Here is a 20298-nt window from a genome sequence, read left to right on the forward strand (position 1 = left end):
CCGCTTCTTTAAGTTTTACAATATTTCGGCTTGATATTGAAATTCTAAAAGTTTTCAGCATTTTAATTGGTTTTACTTTGTCAAGTTAAAGGTTCTTAGAAAAGATGAATCGTAGTAACAAATTTGTAATTCTTATCCGCTTTATGACTGTTCATCTTTACAATAAGTGTTTAATATCTGTATCTTCACTTTTCTTTTAGTTACATCATTTGTAATGAATTATGAGATTATTTAAGCAGTCGTCTGTAATGTTTTTAAAAGAATAGTACTTTTCCTAGAGTACTTTTTCAATTTATTTGATGGAGTAAAACCCAGAATAATTTCCCGTAGACCAATCTTGTGAGTTACACTAAGCAGTAATGCAGCAGGTGAACATACAGAGTCATGTCAACCCGCAAAATGGGACAGAGACCAGAAGAGCTGCTTCCAAATTTTAGGAAGCCCACAAGAGAGTCACGTCGGTGAGCCAGTAAAGGTCTAGTCAGGCTAAGCAGTCTAAAGAGGTCAAGTCACGCTGAACAGTCTACAGAGTTCTAGTATCTATCAAGGTGAACAGTCTACCGCGATCCATTCACATTTACCTGTCTGCATAGACAAGTCTACAGAGTTCCAGACACGTTAAGCAGTCAATAGAGATTCCGTCACGTTAAGAAGTCTAAAGAGATGCAGTCATGTTTAGTTGTCTACAGGACTCAGTTCAAGTCATATAAAGTAATCGAAGGTCAGAGTTACGTCTACAAATCAAGTGTGTGCACGCCCGTATGCTGTGAGTTGCGAGTTGGGGAGGCTTCGTTTTTTGAACGTGGCTTTACTTGTTGGACATTTTTTTTGATTTTTAAAGAAGGTGGTCCGTTGAATAACAAGAGAGTCATGATAACCCTGTTAAATTTGGCCTTGAAATCATCAAGATGAACATTCTGACAACGTTTTACGAAGATAGGGTCATAAATGTGGCCTCTACAGTGTTAACAAGCGTTTCCTTTGATTTGAGTGGTGACCTAGTTTTTGACCCCACATGACCCAGTTTCGAACTTGGCCTAGAGATCATCAAGATAAACATTCAAATCAAAGCATAAATGAAACCTCCATATGGCCGAAAGGGTCAATATAGAAAGTGTTGCGCCTTTTTAAGGGCAGTAACTCTAGAACCCATGATGGAATCTAACCAGTTTTCAAAAGGAACCGAGGTCTTATTGTGACTTACATGTAAGGTGTATATAAGTGTGGTTAAAATCGAATGTAATACGTCACTTCTATCATGTTTACAAGGTAAAAACTAACAAATTTTGGCACTTTCAGGGGTCAATCAGGGGCCGTTACTCCGGAACCTATGGTTGGATCTGACGGATTCATCATGGAATCCAAGATCTATTGTTGTTACAGATATTAGCTTGTATCAATCAAACCATAAATGAAGTCTCTATTTGGCTGCAAAAGCCATAAATAGCAGATTTTGGCCCTTTAAGGGGCCATAACTCAAACACAACCCATGATGAGATCTGGCCAGTTTTCGAAAGGAACTGAGATATTATGCTAATACAAGTTTTGTGCAAGTTTGATTAAAATCTATTGCAAAATGTGGTCTCTATTGTGTTCTCAAGCCAAAATAGCAATTTTTGGCCCTTTAAGGGGCCAGAACTCTAGAACCAATAATTGGATCTGGCCAGTTTTTAAAAAGAACCGTGATGTTTTACCAATACAAATAGTGTGCAAGTTCGATTAAAACTGATTGCAAAATGTAATCTCTATCGTGTTGACAAGAAATTGTGGACGGACGGACGACGCACGGACGATGGATGAAGGGCGATCACAAAAGCTCACCTTGTCGCTACGTGACAGGTGAGCTAATGAATCAGGAACTACCTCCATTTGATAAGGCTTTAGAAATTATTTATCATTGTTTGTCATGAAAGGCCATATTGTTGCGCCCCTGGTCTTCGGCAGATGTATGCTTATTTAAGGATTATAGTAAGGGATTGTAGACAGTCACTGCCTAGCACATATGCGGATAAAGGCTACCTGAATGCAGACTTTTGGTGTAAGACTGGACAATTGCGTCAAGTGTCCCGTGTGTAAACTAAATCTTTTGGGACTGAGTTTACTATAAATGTTTCGACAGAAAACATTATCAGAAGCAAGATATATTCTTAGGTATCGTCAAGATATATTTTTAGGTATCATCTTTACTTATTTCTTATGATTATTTTTATAAGATTACAACATATCCAGTCAAAACACAATTAATTATTAGGTACATTTACTGTAATTTCAGAACAGCCTTTTAAAACAAAGTTTCGATTATAGGGCAATGTTTCTGCAATTATATCAACAATTCTTGTCTGATTTATTTGTCTGTCTCTCTGTGCCCGGTATGAGTATTTATCATGACATTGCAGACTCTGTTATGTGATTGTACTACGTATATACTATGAGAGAAAACAAATTTTGTGATTATTGCACTGAATTTCTGATCCAAAGTTATATTGTTAATATCCCGATTTGAGCTAACCTTTTATTGAAAGTATAAATATGGCTCAAAATATTCTGGTATTCAATCCTAAGTACAAACCAATCGAACTTCAAAGTAAATGTCAGTGTCAAGAGGAATAGAAATAGTCATAAACATTATTCATTTTTTGTTTCTCATTTATTATTATGTATTTTGACTTGGAAAAGTATACATCACAAAACCTGAAGTAAATAGGCAATGTCAATGTTATTAGGGATCAAACTGGCTTTTATAAGTACAGTTTCATGTTTAGACCATATTCTTGTCACGTGATGTGAAATACGTTTTACGATATTGCGGTATGTTGTTTTTATTATTTTTCCTCCAAAGATTAATGCGGTCAAAACTTATCTAGAGTGATCATTTCTTTTCTTAATTTTATACTGATACCATTTAATCCTTACCCTGCTAAATTTCTATAATGAACTTGTCCATCTTTAAATTCGTTCAGTACCATTAACTGCAAAAAGGGGCGCTTACCAAAAAGATACTGACTGAATGGCGAACAGTGCAGATCTTGATCAGACTGCACGGATGTGCAGGCTTGATCATGATCTACACTGGTCGCAAAGGCAGAATCAATCGTGTCAAGCATTCTAAGAGTAAAATATAATAGTAGCAAAAATATCTATAAAAGCATTGCACTTGACATCAGTGAAATATTAGATGTTTTAGACACAACTTAGCAAATAATAACAGTCAGTCTGTTTTTGAGAGGTAAAGATAAGCCCCTCGTGCTCTCCTAGCATATGTCTAAGGTAACGTTTGTGATAAAACTACATTGAAAATTTTCCAAAAGGATATTTCAACAAATGGAGAAACATTTGAACGTGCATTTTTAGCTCATCTGAGCACGAAGTGCTCAAGGGTGAGCTTTTGTGGTCAGTGATTGTCCGGCGTCGGTCGTCGTCCCTTAACACCTCCCAGCCTAAACCACCAGTCTAATTTTGATTAAACTTCTCAGGAATATTCCTTGCATGACCCTCATTAAAAATTAGACAAAGAAAGGAATTTCATACAGAACTCTGGTTGCCATGGCAACCGAATTGAAAAACTTTAAAACCACAGTAGCTAGGGCCTTGATATTTGATATGTGGCATTACCTAATGGTCCTCTACCAAGTTTGTTCAAATTATACCCCTAGGGTCAAATATGGCACCGCCCTGGCGGGGGGTGTGGTGGGAGAGGGTTCACATAGTTTACATAGGTTTATAGGGAAAAACTTTGAAAATTATCTTGTCCAAACCCACAGGGACTCGGGCTTTGATATTTGGTATGTAGAATCATCTAGTGGTCCACTACCAAGATTGTTCAAATTATTTCCCTAGAATTAAATACGGCCCCGCCCCGGGGGTCACATGGTATATAGGGAAAAAACTTTGAAAATCTTCTTGTCCAAAACCACATGGCCTAGGGCTTTGATATTTTGTATGTGACATCATCTAGTGGTCCTCTGCTAACATTGTTCAAATTATCCCCCTAGGGTCAAATATGGCCCCGCCCTGGGAGTCACATGGTTACCATAGACTTATATAGGGAAAAACTTTGAAAACCTTCTTGCCCAAAACCACAAAACCTAGGGCTTTGATATTTGTAATGTAGCATCATCTAGTAGTTCACTACCAAGTTTGTTCAAATTATCCCCCTAGGGTCATATATGGCCCCGCCCCGGGGTTCACATCGTTTATATAGACTTATATAGGGAAAAACTTTGAACCTTGTTTATTTTTTCATGACCGCTCAATGTCCGTCGTCAGTCGTGCGCCGTGCGTCTGTCATCATTTTATAAAAAAAAAAAACACTAGGCAGAATTACACCAAATTTCACAGGAATGATCCTTTTGTGGCCCGCTTTCAAAATTGTTCAAAGAATTAAATTACATGTCGAAGTCTGGTTGTAATGGCAACCGAAAAGAAAAATTTAGAAATCCTCTTGCACAAAACCACAAGACATAGAACCTTGATATTTGGCATGTGACATTATCTAATGGTCTTCGATAAAGATTGTTCAAATTGTGCCCGTGGGTTGAAAAGGGGCCCCGCCCCGGTGGTCCTAAGTTTTACATAGACTTTACATAGACTTATATAGGAAAAAACTTTTAAAATCTTCTTGTCTGAAACCACTAGACCTAGGCCTTTAATATTTGGTATGTAGCATTGCTTTGTGGTCCTTTACCAAGATGTTGCAAATTGTGCCCCTAGGGTGAAAAGGGGCTCCGCCCTGGGGTTCCTAAGTTTTACATAGACTTATATAGGAAACACCTTTAAAAACCTTCTTGTCTGAAACCACTACACCTAGGCCTTGAATATTTGGTATGTAGCATTGCCTTGTGGTCATCTACCAAGTTTGTTATAATTGTGCCCCTGGACAAAAAATTATCAGATCATGTTTCCTATACTAGTTAATTATAATTACCTGATGACCCCAAGTGATTAGGGGTCACCTGACTGTGACCTTGACCTCTGACCTACTTTGTTTTTAAGATACAGCCTTGAAACTTGGATGACATGTACAGTTTTGCAAATCGATCTTAAAACTGACTTTCAGCGACCATGAATGTGACCTACTGACGTACTTTCTTAATGTTTTAGCATTAGTTTGACATTTGAAACATGTAGCTTACATTACTCAGGTGAGCGATCCAGGGTCACCATGACCCTCTTGTTTAAGACTGCTGTTCTGGCAATTGATTTTATCAACAGCTTAATTTAAAAAAAAAAGATTTTGTCGACAATTGATGAGAACATTCTTAACAGTATTGAACCCAACCGAGCAGAATCTAAGAAAAACTTATTTCCGTAAACTTATTTTCCTTTTAATGTATAAGAATTTGAAATAAATGTCGTATGAGCTATGAAACTTAAATGCTGTACACTGGTTTAGACCTGGTGCATTGGCGCGATACATACATTGTTATATTTCTACCAAATATTGTAGGACGGTTTGATTGATCAAACTTTTCCCAACAACTGTCATGCTTGCGAATCCTTTAAGTTAATTAATGTTGCAGGTTGCTGTCAAATGTGTGATTTGTATTTAGTATTAATCATTTTCTTGTTAATTAAACACCATGTATCAATTAATCAATTTGTAACAGTTTTGACGACACGACGATGCTCATTCAAATCAAACTGATTTATCATGACTGAACACGTTTCTTGTCAATTATTCCAATTAGGATAAAAAATACTTTCAGTGATTTATTTTCCTTTTTTTGTATTTCTGATCAGTTCTGTATATTAAGAGGTGTACATTCGCTTATAATATTTCCCTAAATGATTAAACTGTTGATGAAAACAATGTAAAATATTTTGCTCTTATTCCACAACAACATAAACTGCAACGAATTTGTCAGCGGGTTGGTGACTTTTTGTTACTAACTTTAATCCGTTTCAGTTCCAACATCTGTTGCCGAAAAGCTTTTTCATATAGTTGAATATCTAGGTTAAGAGTCATTTTCCTGAATCTCACTAAAACTTCTATGCCTTCTTTTTAAACGATTGAAATAAAACTATAAAATATGAGGATAAGTGCGCACATTTGGTTTAGTTGGTCTCTGTAAAAGCATTCAATTTTATTGACATATAATTTCGTGGTGTTGTCAAAAATGACAATGTTTCTTGGACGGATGAATTTCTAAAATTTAAACATAAATGGAGTTTTTTCTTTTTCGTCAGGATTTAAATTCGTAAACTGACGCAACCCCGGTGCCCAATAAATTTAATCCACCGGAATATTATTGACTTCACAGTATTTAGATACTATAATCCTTTGTATTTCACTCAGCTCCAAACCTCGTCAATCACATCGAGAAAATCGCTAAGCCAGCAAATTTATTAAATATCTTTTACCATTTCTCATGATGGTCGTAACTGTTGAACTTACCACAAAACTGTAATAAATCATAACTAGATTACTTTAGATTTGAATCAGTCTGATCAGTATGCCTAAACGGTTTAACACAATCTATAAAAAAAAGAATATAATTTACGGTATCTTTTGTCTGTCAGGTTTTTTAATTATGACTTTTATCACGTTCTTCAAATAGCGACGACGATTCAGAGCCAGTGAGACATAATATGATTATGTAAATTATCAATTTGGACAATATTGTAATTCAGCAGTTTTATCTAAACAATAATAATTTAGGTAGCTTGGTTCATATTTTACTGCGATCTATGTTAATGTAAAACTGTTGTCCAAAACAAAAGAAAAGACTACTTCGGATGAAAAAAGCGATGACAGTTTTGTTTCAAGGTGTTAAAAGTGAATGTTTGACATTAGCAACTAATGCTTATAATTCTAAAAAAAAAACATTACAAATGAAAAGATAATATGCCACTTGTTATGACTATAGGACGTCTTAAGTGAGGTACATGTACTACCTACAGAATATAAGAGCCGCGCCATGAGAAAACCAACATAGTGGCTTTGCGACCAGCATGGATCCAAACCAGCCTGCGCATCAGCGCAGTCTGGTCAGGAACCATGCTGTTCGCTTTCAAAGCCTATTGGAATTAGAGAAACTGTTAGCGAACAGCATGGATCCTGACCTGACTGCGCGGATGCTGTACTCCAAAGAAAATATGTCAGGTGGTTTATAAATCAAAGTGATGTGTGCTCACTTGAAAGGTCTTGAAGGATTAATCATGCTGAAATTAGTCGCAAGCAAAATCTTCATTGCAACCTGTCTAACATGAGCGTTTTCTTAATATTGTTTCGCTCTGTTGTTCCAGTTAACTAGTGAACCATTTTTCGAGCTACCTATACGTAGATATTTTGGATTTTTCGAGCTATCTTTACGTAGATACTTTGGATTTTTCGAGCTATCTATACGTAGATACTTTGGATTTTTCGAGCTATCTATGCGCAGATACTTTGGATTTTTCGAGCAATCTATACGCAGATACTTTGAATTTTTCGGGCTACCTATACGCAGATACTTTGGATTTTTCGAGCTCCCTATACGCAGGTACTTTGGAAGCATAGAATGCAAGTAAGCAAAGAGATAGCAGACACGGTTTGATTGAAACTGTTCACGAGATGAAATGGAAATTGCAACATACTTCACGCTCCCTCGCACCGGCTTAAGAGAGATTTTGAATAGACTCTAGGACCCCAAATGATCAGAAAACAAGAACAGCATTGTATGATTGAAGTATGAGAAGACTTTTACAGCCGCCATATGGAACTTAACCATTGCTGTTGTAATAGTTAATAAAATCGATAAGAGCTTAGAATGTAGACAAGCAAAATACTAGCAATCTTGGTTAATTGCTTCTGTTCGTGAGAAGTAATCGAACATGCCACACCACATATGAGATGTTTGAAAACTGATGCACTGCTGAAAACAGTATTAGATGAATACGAATTCCGTTCTAGTTCCGAATACTTGTTCTGGGTGGACAGCCTTCCCCAAACAATATTTACCCTTTAATTCTTTTCTGAATGCTTGAACTGAATATTTGTTTAAAACAACGATATCGAGTTGACAGAGCTACTAGTAAGAAAGCATGATATATGAGCCGTTCCATGAGAAAACCAACATAGTGGGTTTGCGGCCAGCATGGATCCAGACAAGCCTGCGCATCCGCGCAGTCTGGTCAGGATCCATGCTGTTCGCTAACAGTTTCTCCAATTCCAATAAGCTTTAAAAGCGAACAGCATGGATCCTGGTCTGGATCCATGCTGGTCGCAAACCTACTATGTTGGTTATCTCATGGCGCGACTCATATAATTATGATTATGCATTTGAATGTTATTTGTCAACTTCATGGCAAACAGAGAGTAAACACTATATTCAACAATTAAGTATTATAACCAAATTAAAGATAGCTATTAAGCAGGCAAAAGTCTTGAATAATAATTTATCTTTAAACGTCAAGCAATTTGTCCAAAACAAAATTGTAAAAACATAGGTCATTATGTAAAAATGTCTTTAAAATATCCAATACTGTCCTTGACATACTTTTATAGTGTTTTGAAAGTAATCTTTATTATAGTTGCTTAGAGCATGGTTTTCAGTACTTAAAAAAAATCAACCAGAATTGGAAATGAGACGAGGTCAAAATTATTTTCTACCAATAGTAGTTGTATATATAGGTACATTTGTACATATATTTAAATTAATAAGAATTCCTTCATAGATTTTTTCCAGTATAATTCCCTTGGTCCTGCACGTAGTTTTCTTAAAAATTATATGAAAATATTGAAAGGTCTTTAATATATCCTTTTGTACACCAAATATAACTTTTATTAAAATGATTAGCTAAAATTGCGCAAAAGCATAACAGGATATGGTTTTCTCGTACTCAAGATTTCAATAAACCTACTTTTTACACTTTTTGCGATAAATAGTTAGATTTCATCTGCGTTAAGTATTAAACTACAAATGTAATGATATTTTTCAGAAATAATTTATTATTTATCTGTAGAAGTCAATTTAAAGTCTCGATTCATATCAAACTGTCCATATGCTAGTTTTAAAGGACCGTAGAATTACCGAAACACACTTTTGAAAGAACGCTTTTAAATGAGCAATGTGATAAAAGTATGTAAGAAAAAATCTTTTTCTTTCGATTATTAACCCTAAATATGCCGCAAACGACTGATTCTGCCTTTGCGACCAGAGTGTAGATCATGATATTTCTGGTAAGCACCCCTTTTAACAGTTAATGGCACTGTCCAAAATGAAAGATGGACAAGTTCATTATAGAAATTTAGGAGGGTAAGGGTTAATATTTATAATGTAGATTTCGTTCTGAAATAATGCCACATATTATTATTGCAATCGTTGTCATCTATATTGACTGTATGACCAGTGTATTAAATGATGATCGTTCTGGGGGAAAATGAGGTCCACTCCTTGTGACAATTGTCTAGATATCTTCCTGACCTATCCAATTTTGGCTACAATGTGCAGTTAATAATAGATAATCAGCAAAAATAATTACATGGGGTGAATGGATATTTTGTAAGATTGATGATCTCTCAAACGGACTCATGACATTAACACATCCTTAAGTAGTTCAAAGTTCATGTGCGGTACACATTATAAAAGGAATGTATTTATTGTTTCGATCATCTCTCGATATTAATTGTCTGACTTGCTTAAATGTGCGTGTTGCAATACAGCATTACTTTTTGACAAGGAGAGATAATTTTCCGGTGAAAAGTACATGAAGTTTAAATGTTACATTACTCTAAATTCAGTTCCTTCTTTATTTAATATAAATAATTAAATCTTGAGACCTCGTTTTCAGTAACTAGAGCATTTCAATGATATGAAAACCATGTATAGTCAGTCAGTTTAACATGTCTTCATACCAAAAATGAAAACAAAAAATATGATATGTTATGTTACATATAAGAAAAATAATCTGTTTTGAAAAACAGCACCCTCTAAAAATGTTCCCATCTCTTTCCAATACAATAGGCACTAACACTAAGCTAAAAATAAAACTGCAACATCCTTATATGCCTCATAATACCATACTTCGTCAACAACATTTTGGACTACTTCACATGTCACTTCATATTTGGTGTAAACAGTCCTAGGTTGTTCATTATTTTAAAGATCTGAATGCTTCACCTTACAACAATGGCTTCGTGACAGGGAGAAATAAATTTCCAGGAAGAGTACATGAAGTGTAGATTGCAGTTTTAAGATTCTAATACTGATTCAAAACTTTGTACTAGATAATCTATAATTGATTATCTACACCATAAGCATATTGTTGTGCCTTACATGTATATTTTAATGTTAATCCAATCATACAGAATGGATTATATTTTAGTGTTATGTGTGGTGTTTCTCTGGGAAAGAAATGAAATCATTAATGCATAACAGTTAAATCAAACGAAATATTCATAGATTCAATATATTCTAATCCCATCGGTCCATTTCAAGAAGTGACGAGTATACACTAAAATTTATTATTAATGTAAAAATACAGAAATAAATGGGAGATTATGCGAGTTATTTTTCATCATTACTTTCCTTTTGTAGTGAATAGTAGGCTTTTTTTGTATTTTTTCTTATCAAATATCAATCAAATAATTATAACCATTTTCTTCACAATGCTTATGTACATATATGTGTAAGAAACAACGAATTAAAAACCTTTTTAATAAATAACATAATTATGGTTATACATTTGTTCAGATAGGTACAAATATACGCGTAATATCAAAATCAAAGGTAAGTTATATTCATATGGGACATAAAATACTTCAAGATGTATCTTAAACCCCATAATGTTAATTCCATTTCGAGTTGTGATAAACGAATCATGAATTGAAACAAACACTTACAAAGCCAAAAATCAGTCTACATTATTAACGAGAAAAAAAGAAAAACATGTATCAACAAACAAAAACATAAAATACATCCATACACAACACGCTAAAAGTTGTCCCTACCAAGACAATATTATTTAATTGAAACAGGTTTCAAACAAAAGTGACGCAACAAACAAATAAACTGACAAAAACAATGGGCATAAAATTTAATTGCAACCTAAAATATATCAATAAAACGTTTCTTATGTATTTGCCAGACGAAAAAAAAATCTGACTCATCTGATATGGCTTTTAATTGTAAAATGTATTTGAATATTAAATTGAATTTCATTGAACAAATTAGCATTTACATATATTGTTTTTCTCCTAAACATAAATCACTTAAAGTTTATAATCATATCTTGTATCTATTAACTCGTACATCAAATAAATATTACATCTCTGTACAAATACAGTTGAAATGAATTGTATCCATTAATATTTTAAAGCCTTTGAGTTTTAATGCATGGTAATTTTACTATATCAGTGTATTATACTTAATTACGTAACATTTTAGCGTAATAAAATATACATAAATACCAAAATATCCACACAAAAAAAGAAAACGAGGCATTAAAATCGAACTGTTTACTTTAGTTCGTATATGTTTTTGTACTGCTCAGTGAAATTACCTTGAATTATTTTGCTTTGCTGCGTTTTTGCATTGATGAAATGCATATGTTATATGTGTGCTAATTTTTCAATTGGCCCGCCCGCTTAGCTCAGTAGGTAAGAGCGTTGGTTTACGGACCGCGGGGTCGCGAGTTCGATCCTCGGGCGGGGCGTATGTTCTCCGTGACTATTTGATAAACGACATTGTGTCTGAAATCATTAGTCCTCCACCTCTGATAATTCATGTGGGGAAGTTGGCAGTTACTTGCGGAGAACAGGTTTGTACTGGTACAGAATCCAGGAACACTGGTTAGGTTAACTGCCCGCCGTTACATGACTGTTATACTGTTGTAATAAACGGCGTTAAACCCAAATTCTTACTCTCAATACAAAGCAATTAAGCAATTTTTCAATTATGCATTTTATTGCCCGAATTGTCTTTAATATAAATTATTTCAAAGGCAAAAACAAGAAAATATTGGTAAAGCCGATGGATGTTCCCCGAAATTTGCATAATAAAAGAACAAAAGTGGAACTTACTGACTGGGCGTATATAGTATACTGATGTTAAATAATCAAAGGGCAATATCTCATTGAAAAATCATCCCAACGGATAATGAAGAAAATATATGCACCTCCTCTTGAGAGTGAAACATCCTATGAATTTTGCTAATTTCTAGGCAGTGGTTGCTAAGAAATACACATGACTATGATGGCGCTATCATTTACAAATGTTGAGTAATCAAAGGGCAAAGACTGTATCAAATCATCCGACCGGAAGACGAAGATGATACGCGCATCTCTATTTGATGATGAACCCTCCTATGAAGGATGGCTAAATCCCAACCAGTGGTTGCTGAGGAATACTCCGAACACGAATTGTACTATAGTATACTATTGTTGAATAATCAAAGGGAAAAACTGGGTGAAAAATCATCCGACCGGAACACGAGGATAATGTGCGCATCTCCTCTTAAGAATGAGCTTCCTATGAAGTTTTGCTAAATTACAACCAGTGGTTGCTGAAAAACAAATCCTGACTGGAAATCCAGGACGAACGGATGAACGTACGAAGCGCATCTCCTTTTGATAGTGAAGCTTCCTAATAGTATGAAGATTCAGTGGTTGCAGAAAAATACTCCGGAATAGAACTGTACTATAGTATACTAGTATATTTGAATAACCAAAGGGCAATACCTGAGTGAAAAATAATTTGACTGGAACACGAAGATAATATGGGCATCTCCTCTTGATAAAAAAAAATTCTTATAAAGCATGGCTAAATTCAAACAAGCGGTTGCTGAGAAATACTCCGGACAAGAATTGTACTGTGGTATACAATTGTTGAATAATCAAATGGCAAATCCTGGATGAAAAATCATCCGACCGAAACACGAGGATTATATGCGCATCTTCTCTTACGAGTGAAGTTTTGCTAATTTCCAACCAGAGTTTGCAGAGAAATACTCCAGAATAGAATTGTAAAGGCATTAACTCGGTATAAAATCATCCGACCGGAACACTAAGATGATATGCGCATCTCCTCTTGATGATGAACCTTTCTATGAAGGATGGCTAAATTCCAACCAGTGGTTGCTGAGGAATACTACGGACGAGAATTGTACTATAGTATACTATTGTTGAATAATCAAAGGGCAAAAACTGAGTGAAAAATCATCCGACCGGAACATAAAGATAATATGCGCATCTCGTCTTGATAGTAAAGCTTTCTATAAAATATGGTTAGATTTAAATAAGTGGTTGTTGAGAAATACTCGGGACAAGAATTGTACTATAGTATACTATTGTTGAATTATCAAAGGGCAATAACTCTTAGAAAAATCATCCGACCGGAACACACAGAAAATATGCGCATCTCCTCTTGATAGTTAAGCTTCCTATGAAGTTTCGCTAAATTACAACCAGTGGTTGCTGAGAAATACTCCGGACAAGAAATCCAGGACAGACGGACATACGAAGCGGCGACTATATGCTTCCCCTGGGGGTGGATGGGGGCATAAAACACTTACATACAGAACCAACACACGAGGACAAAACGAACAAATAAAGGAACTGTGGGGCCCTGCCTTGGAACAGTCAGTGGCAGAAACACCACTAGGAAGCTTAAACCGGTTTATGGTGCACCCTCACTAATAACCCAACCATGCTCCAAAGTAACAGAACAGCGTAAATAAAAATTACCCCCGCCATATGAATCCCTAACACACGCAAAACTTATACATTCACTTAATAACTGCCATTATCGTATTTAATATTAAAAAACAATGTTGATTAAGCAAAATGTATAAATTTATCGATATGTAATAAAATATTTAATCCTAAGATCTTTATTTGAATAAATTTGATTTATCATGATTGAATACGTTTTATACTGTAATACGACGATTTTCATTGTTAAGATCTTTTAATTGTTCCAGATTATATTCTGTATCGGTAATAGCCGTTACATGAATTGTTTTCATAAATGAATAGCTTCTTGAATATGCTGCTGCAGTAAAAAATGTCAAATGTATCAAGGAAATGGGTAATTCTATAATATGGATATCTTTTTTAACAAATAATGCATAATTACGGAAAGGACAGTTAACCAAAATATGGTAAATTGACGGGTCATTTTACAATTTCTGTCTACCAGCACTGTCCGTAAACTGCATGTTGTCCAAAGTGCAGTTCAGTTGGGTTTTTTAACTTTTTTAATTTTATTTTTTTTTGTCTCGTATTGTTTTTTTTAATCGGCTTTAATCATACGAATGAATTAAGTACTGTTGTTGTCTTAAAACAACATTAGGACGGTGTCTTGGAAACAAAGCATCTAAACAACACACTGTGCGAGAAGCAAGGACGCTGGTCATTCTACCGTTTGACAGACCTGAAATAAAGAAAATAGATAAAAAGATAGACATAATATTTTAGTTTCAAAACTTATTTTGGTACATTGTTCTGAAAAAAATTACAATTCAGCAATATTCCACTTATGTTTGCGAGTATTGGTATCTTATAAGGTGCCATTTTCCTGTTCCATTGCGTCACACTAACAGTACTGTTTACTAAGATCTATTTTTTGTCTTTAGTCTTTTGGCTTTTCAGTATGTAATTTTTCGCTAATATAATTATGTCTATAATGATTTTAAGAATAGTTGAAAACACATTCTTTGAAAAGTGACAATAATCCAAGAACTAAGGATAATGCTGCAGTAAAGTGGTCATTTGAACGTTATACTTTATTGACAGATTATGTTTAAGTAGTTCTTGTTTTCAATTTAAAATATCAATATTTCACAAAGATTGATGAAAAGTGGAGGAAGCACACAAACGCATTAATGGCAAGTTCAAACAACCAAGGTAACATTTCTAGATGGGCGGAACGATGGTACAGATCTTGTTTAAATGTATTTGTCTGTTTGTGTTATAGGTTTGACATATTTCATCCAAGATATATATAATAGATCTTTCAATATTATTCTGAGAAAATCATTAAACGATATATTTTTATGATAGAAACATTTGTCGCTGAAAATATATTTTGGTTATATATTGATGGCGAATTTGAATCATATATATTATTGTCAAATGTGTGTGCATGGCAGTTGCATGATGAAATACAGTTTAGTGTTATTAAAAATAAGAATGACTGATTAATCACACCACGATGATAATTTGTACACCTTGATGGCCATCTTAACGGCCATATTGAATTTTTGGTACAACGTTGCATACCACTTTTCTTCCTTGTTCTTAAAATAAGCTTAAAAAGGTTTTAGTTTGTAGCCTAAACAGTTGTTTATCCTAACTACATGTATACATCTACCAACACCATTATACAAGATGCATACGTTATATTACTGTAAAGTATTAATCTATTCTGCGATAGATATGTTTAGTCTTAGTAGGTATCATTGTGTGTATCTGATTTCAAGTTCGTATTGTATGATGTTGCTAATCTGTGCCACATGGGTCTAATGACCTTCTGGATTTAATAAATAAACTTTGAAACTTTGAAACTTTTTTCTAGAGCATAAATTCTATTTCTTTTGAACACTTATGTATAGCTAGCTTGTTCTATACAGGATTGTCTAGCTGTACATGACTCGTATATGGCTTGAAAATATAACCATAGGGTACCAGTAATTCTAAAGGCAACAAAGGGAGAATAAATAAACATATATTTCAAGGGAGATATTGTTTGTGAGAGAAAAAGTTCGGTACAGTGGGTGACATAGAGAAATATCTCACTGATAATTTTCAATATTTCACCAGTAAACATAAAATAAAATGACATATCCATGTCTGCATTCGTATCCATATCTTTTTTGTGCTAAACCAAATTAAGATCGATTTTTTTAAAATTAAAATGCGATAGAAAAATAAAAACATGTTCAAGGCAGTGCATATAGAATAATCAGTCTCAAGTATATTGAATTAAAAGACTAAAGTAAATATTCAGCTGAAATTAATTAATTATAACTAATTTGTTGCCAGCAAAAACGCAGTTATAATTTGCTTTAAGGAGCTGTTTCATTGTTAATTGTTAATATTATTGCGTTTAAAGTGTTTTATAGGAAATTAGTGTCAAAGTTAGTGTGCCATTAATAATCATTTTAATCAACTTGAACTCCAACGCGCTTATACAAGATATTTCCAAGATGTTCATTGCTATCAATTGTACAATCTGATCTGGTAAATTGGTGGCCACAAATAGTCTAGGTGGACAGAATGCATCTGGTATCATTGACTTTCACATGGAATAAGTGTTTCCTGATGTTGTAAGACTAGTATTATAGCTATGAATAACACAGGCCAGCGAGGGTAATATGGGATATTGTCAACATAAGAAAAGTAATGACACCCCTCTGTGGTAATATGCATGGTGCCAAATGAAATTTTACCATCAAATGAAAAAGTGTATCATTCTGGCACGTGCATTGAGGGTTTAGCTTAGGACTTTTTGTAGGAAGACGTCTTTCCTTGTGTCAGTAAGTGTCTATGCAACTTGTCGAACCACAACGTTTTCCTCATTGTAAACAGAGTGATGACACTTATTATAGGCAGACAATCCGACAACTGCGAAATTTCGAAGATCGGGACTGATTCTGACATTTAATCTATGACATGTCAAACTTTGCAGAAGTACTAAAATAGAAATATGCAGGAATTAACTTCTTGACATTTCCTAAACCGTACATGAGTAAGATAATAAAGGTTTAAATTTAAAATGTAAACAAATCGTGATTTGCCCCATCCAGCTTTTGAAACAAATTCCTTTCTCGTAGAGCAATGGTTTTCTGCAATACTTTAGAAAATCAGAACCATGAGTTTCTTTTAGTTCTTGGGAAATAGTGACTGGGCTCGTCAGGAGAGAAAACTCGCGTCGCAACGACTGAAATAGAGGAAAGTTGCGTCGTTATACAAATAGTCTTTCATAAAAATGTTATACACTATCGTGACGAAAATGGCTTACAAACAAATATTGCTGATTAAAAAACATTTTCAATGTTGATTCGGATGATCTAAAGGCAGATCGCTTGCCGATTTAGGCATTGCCTTATTTCATATTATTTTCATTTATAATATGACAAAAACTGAAACGATATATTGTGACTGAAACGTCATTTGTGCACCAGAACAATAAAATCACTTTTTTTATTTTGAAGCATATTATAGTTGCTTTATTCAGCATTTTATAGAATGCATCACATCCAATCCTGACAATTGTCGTTAATTTTATCTACTACTGATTAATCACGTTCCATCACCCAAGAGACATAGACTTCGATCAGTCTCTTCCATTTATATGTTGATTCAATTGTGTTGGCCTTACATGTCTTGATAGAATTGTATTTAAGGAAGAATGTTTTGTCGAGTAGGAAGAACTGGAAGAACGTGTTACGCTAGAATGTGTTAGATGTCAATGAGGTTGTCATTGAAAATGCCTCATGTACGAAACAGATGATTATACAGATGCTTCGAGACTAATTATACATGCTTTCAGGACTATATCTGCTGGCGCAGTTAAACCATAAGCAATTACATAACACATCTAAATTAAAACTATTAAATCGGCCGAAAATAAAATAGACTAGTTAATAACGAAATTACTGAATTATCGTAGTTCAATTAGTTCTTTTTTTTAAACAGATTAAAAATAATGCAGTTTTGACATACTGGCAAAAAACTCACTTAGAGTTACCTGAAAGTCATCAAAGAGTTTCCTCTTTTACATGCTACTACTTCAAAACTCAAACGCAAAAACTAACAAAGATCAAGCAAAATACATCTTTAACGTTTAGGTTTATGTAATTATACATTTTTAGAATTGGTTTTGTACGATAATAAAGTATTTTATACAATCGCAATGAATGCTCTGGTAGAAGACTTCCTTAAAGGGGAAAAAAGCAATATAAATGATCTTGAATTTGACGACAGTTTGCATAGCATGTTGATTGAAATAAAAGCTTATTAAGCTTAGCCTCCTACGATAAATCATTTCAATATTTGCTAGCAGCATAAGAAAAACGTTTATATCATAAAATAAATAATGCCACAAATCGTTTTCTTAGTATGCTAAACCGAGCGTAAAAGTAACAAGAGGTCTATTGTAAGAATAGAGTGAACTATTTATGTTGTCTCGATAACAATTTTCCAGTTTATAAATGGTTGTCAAAATACAATTTATGTTGGGCTTCTTCTCTTTCCGTCAGCGAATTTGATATATTTCATATTATAATAACTGCGACAGGACAATATAGGTCTTTTCCTTGAATCCTCTCACCTACATTTCCATGTATAGTGTCATTAAATCAATTGCATGGACATTGATATGTACAATCAATCAATTTCATTTGAGGGTTTGCCTGCAGCGCAAGCAAAACATGAAATAATACGTTTTCATCATACCTGTGTCCTTAAAAAGTACATCTAAGACAAAAATAGTCAGTCTCGTCAATTAATCTACATAGAGCCGAAGACAAACCGCACATCATACAGCCTCGTCAATTAATCTGCATAGAGCAGACGACAAACCGCCTGCACTATTATCAAAATTAAATTCTGATATATTCTCTGAAAATGCATTTCTTAACATGAATCACTTAATCTATCTTGTCCCTAACGTGATCAGGGGAATTATAATGCAAATGTCAGAATTTAGTTGTCAGGTTGCATGTTCATGCATTGTAATTTTAACGTTGAACATTTAGAATGATATACTTCCATTATTCGAATAGTAAGCATTTGGATATTAGCCTTTATTACATACTCGTTTCTATTCCCCGTTAAGTTACACTGGTACCGGAAACGTCAATATTTTTTCCATACACTGACGCCTGAATTTCATATCGGGTGCATGACGTAATTCAGTGTGTGTTGTTGCACTATTTTTTTTCTACTTAGTTCAGTATTGCCAATCCTATTCAGGCTATTGAACAAATTTATGATATTTACATAATATTTATACGTGTAGATGCGTATGTAATAAAAAGGTTATTATCTTTGCATCGGGAAATATGCGCTCGTCCTTCAGCGGAAGAATATTGCGCTCCTAAAGTCGCGCAATATTTCCGCTGAAGAACTCGTGCATATTTCCCGATACAAAGCTATTAACCTATAAATATTTAAAATATCTAATCGATTCCATGTCCATAACTGCACATATTGCTTAATTTGGATTAGATGAGATAACGTTTTGACAACTGACAGCTGAAATTGATCTCATTTGCCTTACATCTATCTAAATATATCGTGAAAATAGCACTGTCATACTTTGTCCATTAATCATTGTTGATATGGCTGATAAATGGTTTATTAATAAAGTTCAAAAACCCAAAGCGAGGGCTTCCCTACATGTATCTTATAATTTCGCCCAAACTGAGTGCCCATTTAACGAAGTTTTTATCAACAAAAAGGCAGCATATAAACCGCATCTTATCAGTTATCCCACATACTAATTAAGCGAATAATGGATGAACTGGCAATTTATGTAACATATATTTATAGAAGCGATAAGTACAATGACATACGTTGCTGTTCACAAATGTTTTAGTTGTTATATTGCTCGTATAGTTTGGTCCATTGGGTGTTTATGATAAGCTTCAAACCTTAAACACATCTTAACTTGTAGCTTACAGAAGTACTTGCTGTTATCCTTTTTACTTGACATTTCTGTTCATGGATTTTTAAAAATGCTACTAATAGTTTTTAATCCTTCAATAGTGAACCCCTCGGTCATCTTCCTTTAATCTACGATAAACCTCAGCAACTCTCTGACTTAAACATTTCTAACACATCTTTATTTACAAACAAGTAAACTACCATGAATACAAATACAATGTCAATGTAGTAATAGCAAGAACATGTAACACTTCATGTCTGTCACACATTTTAAAGGACTTATTAGAGAGACTGCTTTCTGTGTTTAGTAGATGGACTTGATAACTGAGACGTGTATGAAATGCTATATTTGTTACCAAATACACATTCTCGGTTAAATCGGAAAAGGCGGTGCTTCAACTTTTGATATCCAGCAGTCATATCATATTATAACTTTTGAACAGAGTCTATAGATGTCCTTATTTGATCGACTCCTGATTGTACGAGTAATAGTTTATGGTATTACCATACCTAGACTCAGAGTTGTTCTGCTAATCATCGGTTATCTTGAAGTCCATTTAATGTATATATGTATAATAGAACTCCGCTGTGCTAAGGGCCTAAGGGGTGTTGATATACCATTACCTCTCGCGATCAGAGAAGTCTGTTTATTATTCACTTGAATGCGTTCTAAGCTTCAAAACTATACTCATACAAATCTTATTTGAGCC

This window comes from Mercenaria mercenaria, chromosome 6 (genome assembly GCF_021730395.1).
Source record: "Mercenaria mercenaria strain notata chromosome 6, MADL_Memer_1, whole genome shotgun sequence".
Classification (NCBI taxonomy): domain Eukaryota; kingdom Metazoa; phylum Mollusca; class Bivalvia; order Venerida; family Veneridae; genus Mercenaria; species Mercenaria mercenaria.